This window comes from Temnothorax longispinosus, chromosome 5 (genome assembly GCF_030848805.1).
Source record: "Temnothorax longispinosus isolate EJ_2023e chromosome 5, Tlon_JGU_v1, whole genome shotgun sequence".
Classification (NCBI taxonomy): Eukaryota; Metazoa; Arthropoda; class Insecta; order Hymenoptera; family Formicidae; genus Temnothorax; species Temnothorax longispinosus.
In genome coordinates this window covers 3328136-3348502 of record NC_092362.1, presented here as the reverse complement: position 1 = coordinate 3348502, position 20367 = coordinate 3328136, and the positions used below count along the sequence as shown (strand labels likewise).

At 45.4% G+C, this 20367-nt stretch overlaps 1 protein-coding gene and 1 long non-coding RNA gene across 4 annotated transcripts in view; one reads left to right on the top strand and one right to left on the bottom strand.

The window, feature by feature from the left end:
• Window positions 1–20367, bottom strand: part of Bru3 (bruno 3) — a 620785-nt gene that overhangs the window by 519541 nt on the left and 80877 nt on the right. The gene's annotated exons all lie outside the window — the stretch shown is intronic.
• On the top strand, window positions 578–6193 carry LOC139813801 (uncharacterized). Its single transcript, XR_011732236.1, has 3 exons — window positions 578–1053; window positions 2667–2758; window positions 3920–6193. It is a non-coding gene; the product is annotated as an uncharacterized lncRNA (long non-coding RNA).

Sequence of the window (20367 nt, the reverse complement as noted above, 5' to 3'; positions counted from 1 at the left end):
AATACACGTGGGAGGTACGCCAACACGTCTCGAAAGAGCTCTGCGCCAGTGTGCGTGTACTTACATATCCCGGCGTGGTAATGGTTGTCCATAACAACGAAATTTTCTCCGTTGGATCTTCGCGATATACCGTCGCACGCACACAAACGTGGAAACGAAAAGGTGGAGAGTGAGTGAATATGTGCGCGCGCGCGCGAGGATATGCGAGTATTTCAACGTCCGTGTATTTCAGCCGCCACGTCGACGGCACCCCCTCGGTATTGCGCAGAGGAAATTGAAATATGCAAATAACCGTGGCTAGGTAGCGCCGACTCTGCGAAGGTTGATGTTTCGTCCGCGGAGTGTATCGGCATTTATCGTCAACATACCGGACATACCCCGCGTCGAAAACGGGGCTTTTTTTGAATATCGATAACAGCAGGTTGTCCTTCCCCGCTGCCATGTGTTCTGCGCCTGCTGCATTCGCCCGGCCGACTGGCGCGGCGAAGGGTATTTGCTATTTTAAGAAGGTGATCGCTCTCTCGTCCGATTCGCGGGACGACTTACCACGTTCTATGTCAGGCCGCCGCCGCCGCCGTCATTCGAGCCGAGGAACGTACGTCGCGAATGCATACATTACGAGACCACACGCTCAGACTTCCGCGTCGCTGATCGCGAATGAATATTCATCCGTTCCTATTTCGTCTTTGTCGGTCGTTCCCGACGATTAGCAACCGCGCTATTATCAGACGTCGAGTTAATTCTATTCTCCTCGGCACTTCGCGAAAGTTAGCCTCGTAACGTCGCAACAGTTTGAAGTTTTCCCTCGCGAAGACGGGGGAAAAGGAAGCGAGAAAGAAGACTCGTGCTACCGTAACCGCCAAGTCTCGGTCCATAAAGCCGCCGAGTGCGCATAAGTGAAGTGGTCGCACGAAACGGAACGACGGACCTGCTCTGTGGTAGTCTGTGCCATCAACCTACCTACGCGACAATTGTTTGCGATGTTTGCGGAGAAAAGCGCCGTAAAAGCTGGCTGATTTCGCGGCGCCGGGCAGAGGACTCTTCGTTAAAGAGGTTTGATCGAAGTTCTCAGGCATGATTTCTCACGATCATAAACGGCGAATGAAAATATACGTACTTTTCTATTTGATACACTCCTTTTACTTTTTGAAAAAAATTCGTGCCTAACTTCAGCTAGCTTTACCACAGCTATTGGTACGGTCCCTCCATTGGGCCTATGTGATACAGTGTCATACGACCTGTGAAATCGTTCTCGTCGCAAACCTCTGTTCCGGATCCGATCAAAGGAACTCGGTCAAAGATTGTCGGCCTTTGAGAAATGCTTTTGACCCACGGTGGATAGAAATAGACCGGTCAGTTCAGTCAATCAATATCCAAATCGACGATTCTACTGAATCATGTCCAGAAAAATTATTAAGCGCGCTATAAGTGACATCATTTGTTGGATCGTTCTTTTGTTGTTTTGTAATAAAATACGAACGAAATGTCTCAAAAAACAATTAAAAAAGACTGTAAAATTCTTACAATTATTATGGTAGTTATTCAAAAAAATATCACTTTTCTTCAAATGTTAATTGCACTAATACTCATAAAAATATGTGTATATGAGTGTATAAAACGTGTAAATATATGTGTCTACAATTTGAGCTGGAATCCGTAAGTTCGTTAAACCCAAATGATTGTGCAGATCAATCATCCCTGCGGAACGATTTAAAACCTGATATTTTGAACATTCCATCTAATTAACCCTATTGCAATTATTAATAAATCAGCGCTGGCCCACGCCTTCTTCAGCATTTCTGTTCTGCTTTCTTCACCCCGCGTTTTCTTCATTATAAATAAGTCTCTGAGAGAGCAGAGCATTAACGTAAAATGCTCCCATTGAAGGCAATTTTTATTCAAAGCGCGACACTCGCAGGCAGAGCGCGACGCTTACTTTAAACCTGGGTTTTGAAAGTCACGAATGGTAGAAATGTAAAAATAGTCCATCTACAAAGTTATTAAGTCTCCGTAAAGGCTGCCGAAACGTTTTCGTCGCAAGTAAGACCTCTCCTTTCTCTCTCTCTCTCACTCTCACTCTTCTTCTATTTTCTCTTTATCTTAATCTTCTTTCTGGTTCCTTATCTTCCTCTCTGTCTCGTTTCTTCTCTATTTTCCCTCCTCTTTATCTTTTCCTTTGCCCTGCCCATCCGCTTCTTCTTACAACGACCAAATTAAATACTACGCCCGGAAAATCTCCGAGAAAACTCGGATATTCAGAAGCGTCTTGGATGCACTGCCACGTCCAATTTCAACTACTTTGCCCGCACAGTATATCGTCATGGAAGAAAAAGACGATAGAATGGAGACGAGAAGTAAGATGCATAAAGGGAAAGAGAAAAGAAATGTTCGATATCGCGAATGGTTCCCGAATAAAGAAACATGTTTCTAAAAGAAAAATTGATATCCAACCGACCTCTATGCTATCTCTTCAATTAACCTCTTTAAAAATGCGTTTTTTAATTTTAATGACACCAAGCCGCGTGACGCGGCGTTTTACTATATAGAATGGCGAGCACATAGTTCGAGCCATGTATTTCGCCTTTATATCTACAGCCCTTCGCTACCTACGCGTTACCTATGTACAGACATAAATATGTACTTAGCCAGGATTAAATTATTTGCAGGAAGATGAAACGGGTCCGACCCGCATAGCTTCATTTCCCCAGACATCTCGAGCTGCGCCTACCGTGTGTCGATGGAAATGTGTCTTATACAGGTAATTCGTTGGTCTTTCCAACACCGACGTCAGATATAAATATCAGATTAATTCTAGAGACGCAATCGAGATATAGATTGAATAATATAATTTTCGGGATAGTGTTGAAAGAAATATACATATATCTGTCTCTTTCTATAAATGCGCGTACATAGTATATAATACTTTGCATAGTGCAAAGTAACATGGGAGGTCGCAAACAAACGGATATTGCGGATATAATAGAGTCCGCCCGCGATATATTCGTCATTGTAGAATTCCGGCTTAATATTTCATCGGCGGCCGCTAGAACGCGAGTGTAACTTATGCCAGTTTAATGACCGTGCGCGGCATTTAATTCGGGCATTTAATAATTCACGATGGTCAGAACGAGCCGGTACGTCGCGTATCGTAATATTCGCGCGGTGTATAATGTTCGAAAGCCCGAATGGTTGGCTTCCAGTGGGACCATGACAATGCGTTGTATTACACCGGATCTTACTCAGGTCGCGCTTTTCTCCCCTCCCTCCCCCCGACCCTCTTTCCTCTCAGCAAGGATTAATTCATTCTCGGCATGGCTCGTACAGTGGACTACGAGGTAGGCTATCCTTCCCCCACGAGATATCTCGTTTCCAGAAGGATGCGTACGAATTTGGCACACGTTTCTCCGATTTGCATCTATATGAATAGGCGTGGATTACGGGATTGGAATAAATTTGGCCGGCTAAGTGAGCTCGGCAATTTATACGGACACACAAGCACAACGGACGCGCATGTCTTTATAAATGCGTGTATACGTATATGTATGTAGAAGGTACCGGCCACCCCGCACGCAACCGAGGCGTGCTATAAAACTTTATTACGCCGCAATTTGTCTAACCGCGAAGAAACAGATAGAAAATAAATCACATTTCATGACGTTAAAAGTGTCTAATGATTAAAATTGTGAGAATTCAATGTAATGCGCGATCTTAAGCATAAATTTAAAATTTATGAACGCAGATGGTACGTATCCAGATTGCGAAATATCACACGCGTATATTATACGCCGTATATGTTAATAATATCGTTGCGCTTCAATGTTCCGTACTTTAATATGTACGTGTTACACATATTTACTTATATTACGCATATCATGCTAATGCAAGACGAACGACTGAATTATTTGTTCATCATTTTCAGTTATCCTGGTCATTTATGAGCGTCGTTGTCTCGGACCTCGGCGAGCCCGACGGCCTACACCGCCGTCATCGGCTGAACGAGAACTTATTACGATCCGTCATTTTGTCCGTTCGCCGCTCGTAACAAGCATCTTTTACGACACCACGTAAAATGGGAAGAACGATGGCGCGGCGCCATAGACGTTGATTGTCGGGGGACTTTCCTTCCTCGCGCTCTCTCTTTCACGCCGCGTCCCTTTCGTCGTCCACTTCCCGGCCGCTTCTCTCTTTTCGCAGTTTCTGCCGCCCTGAGGAAAGGAATGGCGGTACATTCTCTAACGGAGGGAAACCGCCGTCGCCCTGAACGGGCATCCCGGCGCACGGTGGCAGGAAGACGTTGTTAGGGCTATTGCTCTCTGTCCGAATGAAGGACCGCTCATATTTACAAGCGACGGTAGCAAATGGTCGAAATGGCGAGAGGCAGCGGAGGGCAGCGTGCGGACGGATGAAACATCAAGGGAACGAACCCGTCAAATCGGCCTGTGGGACTCGGCAACGATTCGCTTCTCTCTATCCGTTCCCCAATCTGCGCGCCATTTTTATTCCCACCCGTCACTGCGAGGGAGAGGTTGCATCCTCGGAATTCACTCGGGTGTTCTCGTCAAACGTTTCTCGCTCGTCACGCGATTTGTAGCGGTGATGATTTTCGACGAGATAAGGTGAAGATAGGTTCGGCGCACTTGATGGAACAAATGGTCAAATGCTTTTAACAGAACCTGTCGACGCATATATTTGCCCGATGTCAATACACCAATATATGCCCGTTAAAATTGTGCAATTATAGATTTTCCATCGAATATAGAAAACCGAATTTTTTAAAATAGAATTGAATTAAATGTCATTTTTTGTTCACAATTATTTTCAACTCTCTAATTAGTTTTTAATTAATACTTAATTGAAATTAAAATTGATATAATTGTGGCAGCTACAATAACGATTTTAAATCTGTCAATTTAGCCATCTATTTTTAATTAATTCTTTTTTAGCTTAAACTGTGAAATAAATTAACAATAGAAAAAACTAGACAAAAAATTCTCGTCAGGATATATCGTCAAACGATAAAATCTTTAACAGATTGAAAGAAAAGTTTAAAGGGACGTTAAAAAAGTTCAGAGAAAAACGAACAGTTAAACTGTGTCGGAGAGACAAAAATTGGACCAAGTGTGCCTTAGGCGGATACTTTTGGAAAAGTGTGGCCTAAATAGAACGTCACCCGGCGAGATAAAGACGGTTTGAAGACCAAGTCTAAAAAAGGATGCCATTAAACTACAAGCAAGTCGCAAAACAGTTTCATACAGACCTCAAAATTAAAAACGGCAGATATAAAAGACTGTTTAATGTTAGTTACAAACTATACTTGTTCCCGTAATAAATATTATTCGAATATCTAATACGCTTTATACTGCAATTTCTTAAATCGGTATATATGTATAATATACATGTAAAAAATATTACATACAAATAAGTGTAAAAGCATCGCTCCCCCTCTCTCTCTCTCTTTCTCTCTTTCTCTCTATCGTTATTTCTATTCGCTACATAATAGGAAAACGCCTCGTTCTCTTCCGTAAATTCGCTAGTAGTCAATCCGTACAGAATGTAACGGGCGGACGGTTTCACACTGCGGCTAAATAATATTGTACTTCCACTCTCGCACCGTGCGGCGTTTTCTCTTTCCTCTTTAGCCCATCCCGACCACCATTCTCTCTATCCCTTTCTATCCGTGCCCCTGTTCGTATGGATATTTTTATGAATCCATCGATGTATGAACACATGCAATCGTTCGCGTTTATTGTTTTTGTCAGGCCGGCTCCGACGTCGGCCGAATTTGCATATTTTGTAGCGGGTCGACTGTCCGGTCTATTGTGTCCAACCGACTGCTGAATTGCTCCACATCGAGCATAAGCTCGAACTTTTGCATGACAATAAAAGCCACAATAGTATCGAGCATGTTCGACTCGTATCGCTAACCAAAACTCACTATAGAGGAAGAAAGTGAAGGGAGAGAATAGCAAGATTTAGAAATAGAAACCGCAAATTCAATTTTGAAATATATTTTAACAGATTAATACGCGAATCGTGTTTTGCGGAGTTATTTAATTATTCAGTAGACATTGATGTAGCTCTCGGCCAATGTAGTACATATTTATAGTCAGAAGTTCCATTATTCTCCAAATAAACATGATTATCTAATATAAAAATTAGCATAATCTTGGCCTTGATAAAAAAATCGATAATAAAGCCGGAAAGACGTTCTATTTTACAATATTTGTGAGACATCGATATTTTTGCATCAATATTATTATGATATGGTGACATTATGGCCCATTTGTTCCGTGTCGCGTTCGTATACACAGATCAATCGCGAAATGATTACGAACGTTTCAATTAAAATAAGTCATTCTCTGCCACTTTTATCAGCTTTACGAGCGCTGTCCGGGCTCCACGTGAATTATCTGTCGCGCTTCGCTTTCACCGTTACGATGATGTATAGGCGGCCGCATAAAAAATGTGAACGAGAGCTCCACGTCAGGGAGGCGATATCGTGAAAAACGAGACTTTCGGGATTGCCAGCGTGTACGGACGGACAAATAGTTCGATGGATCAAGTTTTAATGACCGGAACAGCCGAGCGCCGACGCCGCTATCGAGCCATTGACAAACCACTGCGGGGTCCTGCTGCTAAAATGAATCGCGCCGTTATTTGCGAACGCATAACATTAAACCACCCAGCGTAGCCGAGAGCGCGATGCTGTTATCGCGATAACAATAAGTTTGCAGATACGATTGTATCCTTTGAAAACTGATATTGGCGGCGATATTGATTGCGGCCGTGCGGTTCGAGGAAACTTATGTGATTGACGGAGATTTGGCAACGCGTGCTACTAATAGCCGTTCCCGTTTAAAAGAACATATCTGCGACTACAAATTCACAATTGGTTCACCTCGCAAAATAGAGGATCCATTCGCGATTTGACATATCTATCAAAGCGTTTCTTCGAAAGATATAATTTTTTTTCTATTTTCTTCTATCACATATATAATACCGAGAGACTGTTTGTGGAAGAAAGTACCTTCACTGTCTGGAAACATCTGCTGCTCCAGTAGATCTTGTGCTAGAGTTTAGTACGCAGATGTGTCTTATAATTTCGAACTTCAGGCAGCCGTTTAATGATAATAATTAAAGATAAACTCGATCTGTTCGAAAGCTCAAAAGAAGCAAATTTCTTTTAGGCAAGTCAGTTCTTTGGAGAAACACAGAATATCGCGTGTGAAGTGCCTTACATTCAATGGAAACGCTCTAATGGTCTAATGCTCTAAATACGAAGTCAACAACGATCAATTGGCTGATGCGCACATACGAGTCTGTCGACGAGAAACTAACACGCGAGCGATCGATGACGCGTGATAAAAATACACTCGAGTCTTCGGCGGCGCGACGTGTCGTTCTAGGCGATAAATCTCGCGATTCTAGCGCAAGGACCAGATAGAGACACGTGTCCGTTAATGGCTGGCACAGTCACCGGGTGGCGATCATTGCCAAGCCAACCTACGGCCGCCTCTATCCCCCGCGGCTACGTGCGTGGCTTTCCCAAGGCTCGACTTCCATTCCGGCATCTGTCCGCGGGTACCTTCACGTAGACGTGTGTACATATACCTATATGTCCGCGCGACCGCATCCGTATAGCGTACGTATAGCCGTTGTGTGTTCCGGGTTTCTTCGTGTGTGGGTATAAAACCGCCTGGATTCTCTTTTTGCGGCGGCGCGAGATCTCAACAAGGTAAAGCGGACACGTTTTCTGGAATCGGTCGGGCTTCGGCTTACTCCGGTGGAATCAGATTCGACTTAAAGTGCAATTTCGATAATTCACGGCTGAAATACCGCCGCGGAATCCCAAGTCACGCGGCGGCAATGTCGTTGCTTCTTTGCGTATATCGGTAACGCGATTCTCTGATAAGATACTCGGACTATTTCCTAACGCTTCCACGAAGGGAAATTAACAATCATATCGAGGCCAAAACGAAAGATGACAAGCAAGTGTAAAAATAGGATGACTTTATCGAATACTCGATAAGGCATATTGTATCTCATCCAAGTAGGTCACTTTTACAAAACGATTCTAGTAATCTCGAAAAGTGGTAGTCTTTCTTTTAGTGTATCTCTCTCTCTCCCTTTAATTCATTCTACATCAGACACACAAAGTATATGATCGTATAGCACAAGTACAGCTGCGTGAATCACGAACGCCAACGAGAAATGCCATCACGGGGAGCAAAGAAAATAAAGGTACTTAAATCCGCCTCATCGAAGAAGGTATATCCTCCCATCGCTCTCAGTCGGCAAACTTTTTCTCCCCCCGCCTGGCGAGACAAGAAAAGGAATAAGCGCTTCGGACGAGGCGATATCCTCCGGGGTTTGATTTCTCCAGGATCGCAATCCCGCTTGGTAGATTCATTGGCTCCGTTTCAATTCCGGCCAGCGGATCAAACGCCGACGTGCGGTCGTCGGGTGGCTGGCTCGCCAAGCGGGCAGAAGGGAAGCGGGTGGCGGGTACTTTGTGCCGTCGAAGGCGACGACGACGCCCGACGTCGACGCCGCCAGCGTCGCCTCCTCCGCCGCGCCGCGCCGCGCCGAACTGCCGTCGTCGTCGTCGTCGCTCGCAGGAGCGATTGTCACCGTCGCGCAACGTCTAACTGGCGACGGCGACAAAGGAGAGGGCTCGCCGTCAACGACGCGACTTGGCAACTCGTCAAGAAGCTTGTAACCCTAACTGTGCCATTGTGCGCGAGGCGCTCGCTGGAAACTCCTCTCCACCCGAGCCTGCTGTTTAGAGCCTTCTTTGTTTTCCCCGGAGGGAGAGAACACCATCACCCGCGTCGAAGGCGCGCGTGGCACGTTTGTCCTCAACTGCCGTTCTTGCCCACGCGAATGGACCTCCTTATACCCGGACGCGTGCCCGAGGCCGCCACGACGACGACGTTGAGCTACCTTCGACGCGAGGAACTGACGATGTCGACGAAAGGAGTCGGAGTAACGCGATATTGCCCGCTTATAGTGTTAACACGCTTAATTACTTTTAAGGCTTCCTAAAGACCGGTAATTATATACATCCGATGTCGCCGTAAACATGCTTAAATGCTTAAATGCGTTATCAACAATGTTCGTCAAACGGCCACGCGTGTCTCCGTCTCCTGTGCAATCGGCGGCGTGTAACTCGCTCGAAACAAAACGAAATTTGTAGTCCCAGAATAGCCGTGACGACAAGTTAATCGTCGTTGCGAGACGGTCTCCCCCTCAACTGGCGTTTGTCGAAAAATGAGAGAGCGGTGACCTACGCTCTACCTGCGACCGAAGCGTAGAAACGGAGTGAGATACGATCGGTGATTTCGTTGTGCCAACTGGTCTGTGCACATCGGTCGGTGCACGCGAAGTGTACACATTTAGAACAACAAGTCTTTTTGAGCAGATGGTGCGCATCGGCACTCCCATAAACAAGCCGACGCCGCGGTCTATAGTCACCAGTCTCGCTCCTTTCGTTTCTTTCTCTCGCACCGCTCTCCCTTTCTAGCTCTCCTTCTCTATCCGCCGTTCATCCTTTCTGTTTCTCCCGCTGCCATTTCTCTTCCTTTTTCGCCGCGCTCCTTCCGCCCGCCGCCGTTTCTCCTTCCTCTTCTTCCGCCCGTTGTTCTACCACGTCCAAGGAAAGCCAATAAACCATCGAATTCCTCCGGTATATTGCGGGACTCCGGGCTGCCGCTTGGAACTTGGAACCAGCAACAAGTCCCGCGTTCTTATATTCCGCGAGTCGTCCCTCCGTCTGAGCAGACGTTCGTACTTTCGCAAATTACCGGCCCGTGGTTACGTGCACGCTCACTAGCTGCGAAAGTGGAGCGAAGGGAAAATCGAACACAAAAAGGAAAAGTGAAACGATATATATATGGGCGACCGTCGCCGTCGTCGTCGAGCGTCACACGCTCCCCCGCGAGCTGCGGGGATGCGGGATCAACCGAGATGACATTGTGCGAAAAGTTTGTGCGCGGTAGGTCAACGATAAATATTATTCCATTTACGTGTACAGTCAGCGGAACAATTTCGCTAACGTCAAAGTTTCTTGTGATATCGAAGTATGGCGTTCGGCGTTCGTAATGCGCGTGCTTTCTTCAGTTTGCGCAGTCTCTTTTACATTTTAATACTTAAAATTGAAAATCCATATCAGTTTTCTTCTTGATAACGATATAGTCTCAATAAAACTGGATGAGAAAACTAAGTAGAATATAAGTTGTAGGTAACATGTTCCATCCGAATAAAATAAGCTACGTTTATCATCTAATTTACAATATTTTAGAAGTGGATAATCACAAATTTTTTCAAGCTTTTCGAAACAAATCGAAAACAGTTATCGACGATAATGAATGTCTCGCCGCAAATCGAAAACAACAACGCTGCCGGCAGCGGGAAGATAGAAGGGCGTTCATGAGGGGGTGCTCGGCCCGGTTATAAAACTTATATAATATCTGGCTGTCCAATCTCCTCCTTTCTCTCCTACGTCTTCCGTCCGTTATAAGTGGCGGAGCATTACGTAAGTGGAGGACCGTTTAACAGTGCCAGCGAACCGTGTTCTATCGCATGGAGGTCTATTGAATTTTTGCCCATCAGGGATCCTCCCGCCACGCTCGTAAACTAAATACGTCTAATGACTGTATCTCGTTAGTGCATCGCGCGTGCTCTATCTTTCAGTGACGACAACGGCGACGGCATTAGACTTGTCGCCTTGTTGATAGAACCTAGGACGACGGGCTCCTATCCTTCTTTTACGAACGATTCATTTCCATAATAATAGATGTCCCCTAATGAAGCTTCGTGAGTGATGATAATTTTTCGATATTAAATGATTGTCCGCGATAAGGGAACATCGAGTGCAGTTTCGCGGTTTTGCAAATTTTATCTCATGGAAAAGTAGAAAATAAGAAAACAAGATTTCAAAACAAGAGCTTTAATTCTGCAAATATCTTTGTTATATGTATATCTGCAAATTAAATGGGTAGGATAACTGAATATACAACTACAAGGTGAAAAAAAGTATTAACAGCATTAAATCTAATAATCTTGTTAATTCAATAACAATTTATTTTATTAAAACAAGAGCATGATGTATTGAATTAATAAGATTATTTCCAATTAGAAATTAGACTGTTGTTAATACATTATTTTTTTCACGTGTACTAGACCTGGAATTCTTTTCGTATCTTGATCGCAGAATGATCGAAATGTGGAAATGCGTACCTACATTATTGTACTTCATAATTGTTTATACAGCAAAATAGATATCGAAAATTACAAGAGTCTAAAGAGTCTAAAAACGTATCTTCGAGAAAAACGATTTCGAGCTGAGATAACAGGTTAAAATTTCTCGTCGCGAATCAACACTTCGTAGCTGTCTGTGAGGGTCTTCAATTTGCCAGACTCGTCCGGAGTATTCCGGACTACCACGACATGAGGATAAGAGGACGAGAGATAGGAGCGAGAAGTGGCAGGGGAAGAGCACAGTCGGCTAAGATCCGCGGAGCAAACTCACGATCGAGTGAAACAGAGCAAAACTGGCGCGAGCCATTATGATAACCTGGGGTGCACGAGACCGAGTACCATTCGCGCCCTGGTTTTAATTAGGTGTGCACGCGCATAAATTAACGGAGAATGAAGAGAGGTCGCGGAGGTTCGCGACACGTAGTTACCTTATCCGTATCTATCGTGCCACCTTCCATTCTCGGCGATTCTCCGCTTCTCTCATCAAGCAGAGACGAGAACGCCACGTATTTAGCGAAAGACCGTGGATATTTTGCGCCTCGCGTCTCGCGCGCCGACCGATGGAATTTAAACGCGTTCCAAGAGTCACCGTGGCACCGTTTAAGTTTCCGTTTACGAGTGTCGCGCCGCAGGTACACCTTGTTAAGCACGCTTCGACGAATGGCTCACGTGCATGCTAACCTTTAAGGTGTCTGACGCGGTCGTCTGCATTAGTCGTAAACGTTTCCTGCAGTCGCGCGGCATGGCACTCGCGAAACACCGCGCCCGATGTGTGTGACAAGTATAAAAAGTACCGTCGGACCTTCCGCGCTCGTTATCCGTCTGTTTTTTCTTTCTCTTCTCAGACCGCCGTGTCCATTTTAAAAGCGTGCAATTAATACGTTGAAAAACAGCAAGAACTCACAAGTAAATTAATAATTCTATCTTATTTCAAAGAAATCACGGCGATTCAAAACTGCAAAACTGATTTCAGAAGAAAATCTGACACGTTACTCGCGTGGAATGAACACCCGTTAGATTATTCTCTGATCTAATTCGAACATGAAAATAGCAAAGTCTAATAGTTAATGCAAGCGCGCGTGTTTAATTTCTTACAATTCCTCGGATGGAAATTAATCATTGCTTGTAGCTCTATACATGACAATCTGCTATCTGACTTCCGGTCGAATAGACATTTAACCACAGTCTGTCTGTTACGGGACTAATGTAACGTCATCAAATGCGGTTATACGATATAACGGCAGTACCTTCCCATTGACCTTAATGCGAGAAATCGATAGCTAAATGAAACTGCAAATCCACAATTAGAGAAACCAGTTATCTTCCTCGCCAAATAACAACCGTCCTCCAGATGCCAGGCTTTAAAAGTTCTTTAGCTATCGCTGATACGCTCGGAAATGGCGGTAATGATTATGAGAGTCTCCACTCTGATACACTGATGTAATAGTTGAATCGCATGCAACCTCTTGTATCTCGGTGAAAAATTTGATGTGTCGGAAAAAATAATACTCGAGACAAGCTCGACTTCGGACAATTATTTCTATCGCGCTACTATCTGATAATTCAGATAGAAAGAAAGAGATAGCGAGAAAGAGAGATATTAACTCGCACCTTACTACTCCTCTGCGTTTCTGCTTTCGCGGGATTAGATGCGTTCCACCTATACGCGAAGGTGAGGAAAGCGAACGGGAGCGAAAAGAGAAATAAATCCTCGATTCGGTAATTCCAAGGGTTTCGCGGCATAAATCTAAGTTCTGCTGCTGAGGGTCGGCCGACATAGTCCGCAAGATTCAGGGACTTTTGCCAGAGCAACTTTAATCCCCCCGGTAGTTCTCCTCTGGTTGAGTTACGTAGAGCTCCTCCGCGGAAGCCTGCAGCTTCCATGGAACCTGATAACGGTTGAAATCGATGCGGGACGCTTTAAATGTTGCACAAAGATATATAAACTATGTCTTAATCAATTTCGTATTTACAAAATAGCGCGGATTAAATTCACATTTCTGTAATAGACATTTTTTTCTGGAAGCTATCGTGGATTCTTTCTGTGGAGGTTGCTGGAAATATATCGCAGCGATGTAAGCAACGATAAGAAACATCGTAAACGAGACAAAAATCGCAATTAACACTTCACCGTGCGACGTTCTAGGAACTTATGCAATTTTCTCCGGTTTTCCTGCCGCTCCGGATGCGTAGAAAATTACGGTAGACAGGTGGTTTCTTTGTGGGTCGAGAAACTTGGTTCTTGCCGGTTCTACAGACGGTGTAACACTCTTACGAGGTACAGGAAGATACGTTATTAATATCCATAAGAGGCGAAACGGCGCGGTGGGGCTGGTGACGAAGAAGCAAGAGGCAGAAGCAGAAGCGGCAGCCAAGCGGGAGCCAAGAGTTACGTGTAGGTAAGTGTTAATCTTGGTGGGTTAACGCAAGCGGCACCCGCTGCCAAGTCTGCGGATTATCGCACATCTTGTAATTGCCAACCAATCCCACGGGTGGAACCGGTTGGGAGTGGCTAGAACTGTTTGGCATCAAGCCTGATTGTGCTACCACGCTCTCTCCTGTGTAGCGTTTGCCATTCGGCGGGCTGCCGACGTTATTTCCTCGGTGGGGACCCACCCTCGATGCCATTCCATCCTCAGATCGTCTAAATCCTATTCGACGTCTCGAACCTCTAGCCCTTCCTTCGTTTGTCAACAACGATAGACCACCGGTCTACTGGTCTCCGCGGAAATCGCAAATGTCCAATACCGCGCCGTTACATCCGGCTGATATATTATTACTCGGACATTTTCTACAATTCTGACTTTCTTCCATTTGGCAGCAGCTTAATACCTTACAGCTACCTTAGTTCCTGAGATAAATTGTTATTGTCAACAGACATTATATCCTTTATGTAATACTCACTTGTTAAATTTCGGTCCGTCGAATAATTCAAGATTTAAGAAACACTCCGATTTGAGAAACAGTCGCTACATATTGGTACACATTTTCTCTGTGTGTAATAGCTATCGCACATGTTGAAAAGACTAATTGCAGCGGCCTGGATTCAACGAGTTTGCGCCACGAGAGAAACACTATGGGCCATATGGCGAATATACCGGCGCGAAGTAGAAAACATCTAAATTAAACAACAAATACACGGAGACACGAGGATTTACATGGGTCGTAAAACACGCACTCCCCTATTTTATAGGTCCGACATGTCTCTCGGTGTGCCGACCGACCCTTTCACCGCGACGACCCTATAGAGCTGAAGCCACGCAAGCGTCACGACGCCACGAGATCACGGATTTACACGCAAAATGTACATCGTTGGCGCGCGTACGCCGAAAAACATCTTGAAATATTAAAGTAAGGACAATGGGGGGGGGGGGGAGAGGGACGCGTGCTTGACCAGCGCTCATCCTCCGCGATGTCTCCCCTCGTTTCTCGCTCAACTTATAATTACTCCCCGGAATTGGCGACGGCGGCTGCGTCGGCGAAACTTCCTTGAGCTGTCGTCGCGACCTCCATCCTACTTGGTGAAATAGCGCGTCCGCGGAAATTGCTTGAATCCCGGGCGCGGAGCCGGGATCGTTTCAATTAGCGTGCGAATGCGAAGCGGCGGGTAATTCCGGCTGCGCGACGCCGAGCGCGAAGAGATAATCATCTGGAACTCATCGTAAATCCACTATCCGGCAGTTAGCCGGACAGTGTTATCGGCGTGGGCGTATGCGTATGCCGAATGCGTGAATCATCGTTCGGTAGTTGAGTATCCGAAATACGGCGGATTCGAGAAGGGAACGGCGTGGAATCGAACGCAAAGTTCAACGAAGAGCATCGGCGGCAGCGTATAGTCGTAGTCGTAGCCGATCGGCTCGGATATAACGTGTTCGCTGTACCAAAAAGCAGCGGCGGGCAGGGTGGGCGATGTCGCGTGTATTTTATAGTTTCCCTTGGCCGAGGGCGGCGAGGTGTTGACGGACGGGACGTAACAACAACCCAACGCAGCCTATCCTCTCATCTCTTTCCCTCCCCTTTACTCATCCCTCATCTCTCCCTTTCACTCGTTCTCTCTTTTCTCATACTCGTGTTCATTCATTCGTCTCGCTTCTTCAGCCTTTCTCTCTTTCTCTCTTTCGTATGTTCTCTCGTGGCTCTATCTGTCTTGTATACACCCTCTATGTTCACCTACCGACTGCCAAAACCACCCCTCGGACGAAACCCAAACAGTGTTGCCAAACGTCTGTGCGACGCGTAGCCTGGCCATTTGCATTTCGTTTGTGTCGCGACACAGAATATTTCGCGAACGCGTTTTATCGGGGGATTTTCGGTCCTCTTGTCGAGTGGCAGAGGCAGGCGCCAACCCTGTTTGCGTAGCAAACCTGCGACATCGATCTTCGTTGCAACTGTGTCGAGAGTCTTCGATAGGGTGTTAATATTCAATGACGATATACTTATTTTTAACAAGAGCGTTTTGAAGTATACTTTATCGCCGATTTTCTGCGGTCATTAAAACATTTGAGAATTTGAAACAGAATATTCAAATAACATATACTACTGGTATTTAAGAAAAATACAAGTTGAATTTTGTAAAATATTAAATAAAATTTGGCAGAACAAATAGTTCATAATTTTTTACTTTCCTAATAATCTGGTTTCTAAGTTTAATATCAATTTTAGTACGCGTAATATTAATCTCATGTAATATTAATCCTCGGGGTATCATCCAGAATTACAACTTCGGAGTTTCAACGGACTACATTTTATGCCCATAGTCAATTCGGAGTTTGTATAGCCTATTTCGCGTATTAATTCCTTCAACTAGCTCTCTGTATACATTTCGCGATGTTCGGCATATGAATTTCAGCGATATTACAGTCATAAACTCAACGTCATGTTTCCCGACATGTGTTCTAATGATAAAACTTCTAATAAGAAGAACAAACGCGTGGAGAAACTAAAAATAACAGGTCATATCGGGCCGCTTCTATTATCAGCAAATGACATAATTTGAAGAGAAACGAAGGCAACAATGTCTACACCAATCTTACGGACGGGCAGTGTATCTTGTCGAGCGCGCGAGTGTTAAAATTTCAAAGTGTGAGTCGAGTCCGTGCGGGTCGAATTTCGGGAAGAAATTCCGCGGCCGCGACTCCTTGAATTTCAAAATACCGATAAAATATAGAACGGAAACTATCCGCGCCGGTATCTGCGCGCCGGCGGTCGGAAAGAAGAGCGATATATCTTGTCGGACCGGCAGTCACCTCGCCGAGAGATCTCCGTGAAGAGTGCAGATGCGGCACATATATGTATTATACGTTCATATATACATATAACAGCGGAGCCGCGTCTACGAAGTTGCGAACGTAGGAATTCGCAACGGGGCGAAATCGTAGGACCGTGGCAGACACCTCTGATGTAATGCGCCGGAACTTTGCGAACAAACAAATCCGCGGGCCGGGGCCGTGTGCACGCGGGAGCACCGTGCAGTCGATACAGGAGAACTGGGCGAGCGGCAGAGTTCGAAGGGAAGTGACAGAGCGGTGCCACGGTCTAAAGCAAATTTGGTAAACAATTAAGACAAACGGCAGTTCGGACGTATCGAAACAAACAGGTTGTACTTCATGCTCCGGCGCACTCGGCACGCCACAAATACGTCCTACTGGCTCGCTTTTTTTCGCCGCACAGCTCTCCCCTATTTTTTATCAGGGAAAAAATGACCGATCCAATGCTGAGAATTGTGGCCGGTTGCAAAAATATCCTTGATAAATGTATTGACGTGGAAACAAACTTGAGCGTTGACACTCCGGAGTTTCGCGAATCCCAGTGGTCAGCGCTTGCGTTCGATATCGGGAGCGCGATACTTCGCGCAGATTCGCGACGGCTACAAACAACACGAGGTATAGTTGTTATCGTCGGTCCGACGGCACGTTTATAGCAAAAAGAGAAAAACGCGCGCGCCGTATCTGTGCCGTGGCGATCGTCCGCTTTCCTGAGAGATAAATGAAACTCGCTGTTTAATAAGGAGACCTCCGGAGAAAGTTCTTCGGTAATTAGTGATTATTGCTGCTACGTAATTTCTCGGAGTCGCGAGTTAGGTGGAGGAGAGATTTTTCGAAGCTATTACGCGCAAGTAGATTACCGGAGACCCGGCGCGGCGCGGCGCGGCACGGCGTCTCCTTCTTCATAAGGAGGATTGGACCGGAGGACGGAAACGGACCTCGAAGCCTGCAACGAGGCCGGAGTTGTGGCGCAGTCTCATATTTTAAGTCTGGTAGAACAATATTAAAAGTACGGCAGCTGCGCTCGCGGCAGCGAGAGAGGGCTAGGACCGAGACGATATTCCGCACCCCCTCCGTTGGGACAGCTCCATCCTCGCGCCAGTCTGCTAGGAGCTACTCCCCGGTTCTTTCCTCTCTTCTTACTTCCCTTTCCCGCAGTCTGCACTTCACTCCATAGCCGCGTAGCTAAGTTTCCTTCCCCCCCCCCCGTGCGAGGGTGCAGCTATGAAATAATGTGCACGTCGCGAAAAATCCGTAAATCAACAACCTTCCCTTTCGTTCCTTAATGTGGCCTTAATGTATGAAGCATTGCAGTGCATATATAATTCATACTTAAAGCGGATGTAAAATGAGGCCGATTCGTAAAAATTAAAGTCGTAACTAAGATAAATTTCTCACCGTACACAGCATCTTTCGTCAATGGTCTGTCAATGTAATTAACTATTTACCTACTCTCTATTCTACACATAAATATCTAATGTATGTCTCTGCACGCGTTGAAACCATTTAATTGTAGCGAGGTGTCTCAATTAAATATTCGGCCACTGAAAGAAGCTCGATTTTAACTGGCACGGAGAGCATCTCTGCAAAGAGAAAGGAAGCGAGAGAGATATAAAGAAAGGGGGTGAACGCACAAGTAGAGTGCCTCTCGATTGGTGAAACTACTCAAGTTTCCTTCAGAGTGGAAACTTTCGACTCCGTTGCGAAACGGCGAGTAGAAAGATGTGAAGAAGCTCTCTTCTCTTTCCCCTCTCCCTCCCTCCTTTTTTCTTTTCTCTCACACTCCGCACCCGCGGAACTACCGTCATCCTCGCCCTCATCTTCCCTCCCGTTCTGTTTTGCGATGTGGTGGAAAGTATTTATCGTGGGCTTCTCCTGCCTCCGGGCACGGCCCGCTCGTCTCCTTCCGTCCTTTTTTCGTCAAGCGCGATCCGCGGCACAAGTGAGGGGACCTTATCGGCCGCGTCTTCCAAACTGCGGAAAGCCCCCCCGACCCGGGCTAGGGAGAGGAGATTTGATAAAGACCGGAACGGAACGAGCCGGGGAAAACAACTGGAGTGCATTTGTCTGGATCGCGAGGTAGCGGACTACTCTTCCTAAGGAGTTCCTTCTATCTCGCTATCTCTCTGACCTCTGCTTTGGTCTTATGAAGCAACAGACTTTCAGCGACCATTTTCATCTTATCTCGCTACGTTCATTCTGCGTCGCAGAATGATAAAAATTTTGGTCCATAACCAGGTTAATGTAAGCCTGGATAATTATGTCTAAACGTATGTAAATTAATAATCATAGAGAAATAAAATTTATGCGCACTCTAATTAAAAGATACGAACATTCTTTTACAAAAAAATGTTTAAGTTTCTAAAATATAATTATATCCGCGTATATCTCTCGTCCTTTTCTTCAGCACAATTATAATACATACCTACTATAAATACGAACGCCAAGTGTATTTTTGCATCATTAACATTTTTCTAATTTATCTATATTCAGAAGTTTACAAATTATAATACGTGTGTAAGTCACTTTTTAGCATATTGATTTCGTTAAGTAGAAAGCATTCGAAGAAGGCGGCAATAGATCGAACGAGGGTGCGAAAGCGCACGCCGTGGAGAAGCCGGTAAACGATGCGGTTTCTTTCAACCCTCTGGCTGGCGAAAAGCATTGAATGAATAACGCCACGGCTCGAGGCGTGCGTAAGTCGATAAAAACTACATCAATTAGAACGTGGCCGTCGGTTCGCGAGTTTTAAGGGCTGAAAGGCGAAAGGGAATTAAACTGGGTGCGTGTTCTGGACGAAACTTTCGGCGCTTAAATCCCAGTTATTCTCCAAACCTGGGTTTGCCATACCGCGCCGTGTTCACCGTTCAAAGTGAGCCACTACAATCTCGCGACGCCGTGCCACACTTTTGAACTATATCCGGAATTGCATGGTTAAAGAGACAGCTAAATTCCAGGAACAAGAGCGATGAAATATCTTCTAGCCCTTAAACGCATTGTTTTACTGTCGCGCGGAAGATTAATTGCGCATTGTGCCTAGTATGTAAAAGGTTTCGTTTGTGCCCGCGCACGAGAACACAAAATATATGCTCTACGCAGGCATTCGCAGCGTTTCAATTTGCCTATCTAATTACCGTTTGAAATCACGATTGTTACTCATTAATTTCTGTGATATGGGCAGCTAACATTGGATTCTGCAAATTGCTGTTTGCTGTTATCGCTGTTACAGATTACATCTCCCGCAAAATGCAGAACGGCTCAGAGCGCAACTCATCAACGCTGTGGTCATGCAGGTACAATGTTCTCCGGTTACCACGTTATTCGGTGAAACTAAAAAAAGATCCGCGCTTTGTTTCTAACCATTGTGCAACGCGCAATATCTCGCAGCAATTTTTATTCACATCAGTCGGTCGTAATTATTTCCTATAATCGTCGCGATTTCGTTCGCCATCGTGAAAAAAGCGCCGGGTAAAATATCGTAAATAAGAATACATTTATTTGAATAATTGGTCGGGCACGGAACAATGCAACAGATGTATAAAATATAAACATAGCGTATTAGCAGTTGCCAATGCAGCTGTAGCACCATTTTCCGACCGTGTATGTCGGAGTTCTGGATGTGATGCTCCGCAAAAAGATCCACAACAAGCTGCGCGCCAAGCAGAGAGAGACAGAGAGAGAGAGAACAGCGTGCGGTCGAGATCATAAGGCGGCATAATTCGCCCGTGGGTAAATAAATCGCGACGAAAAATACACCGTGAACGCACCGGCATTGCGCGGCGTGATTAATTAGCGACGGAACCAGACGATTAAAATGCAGATAGCGTAGCGCCGCGCGTGCGTC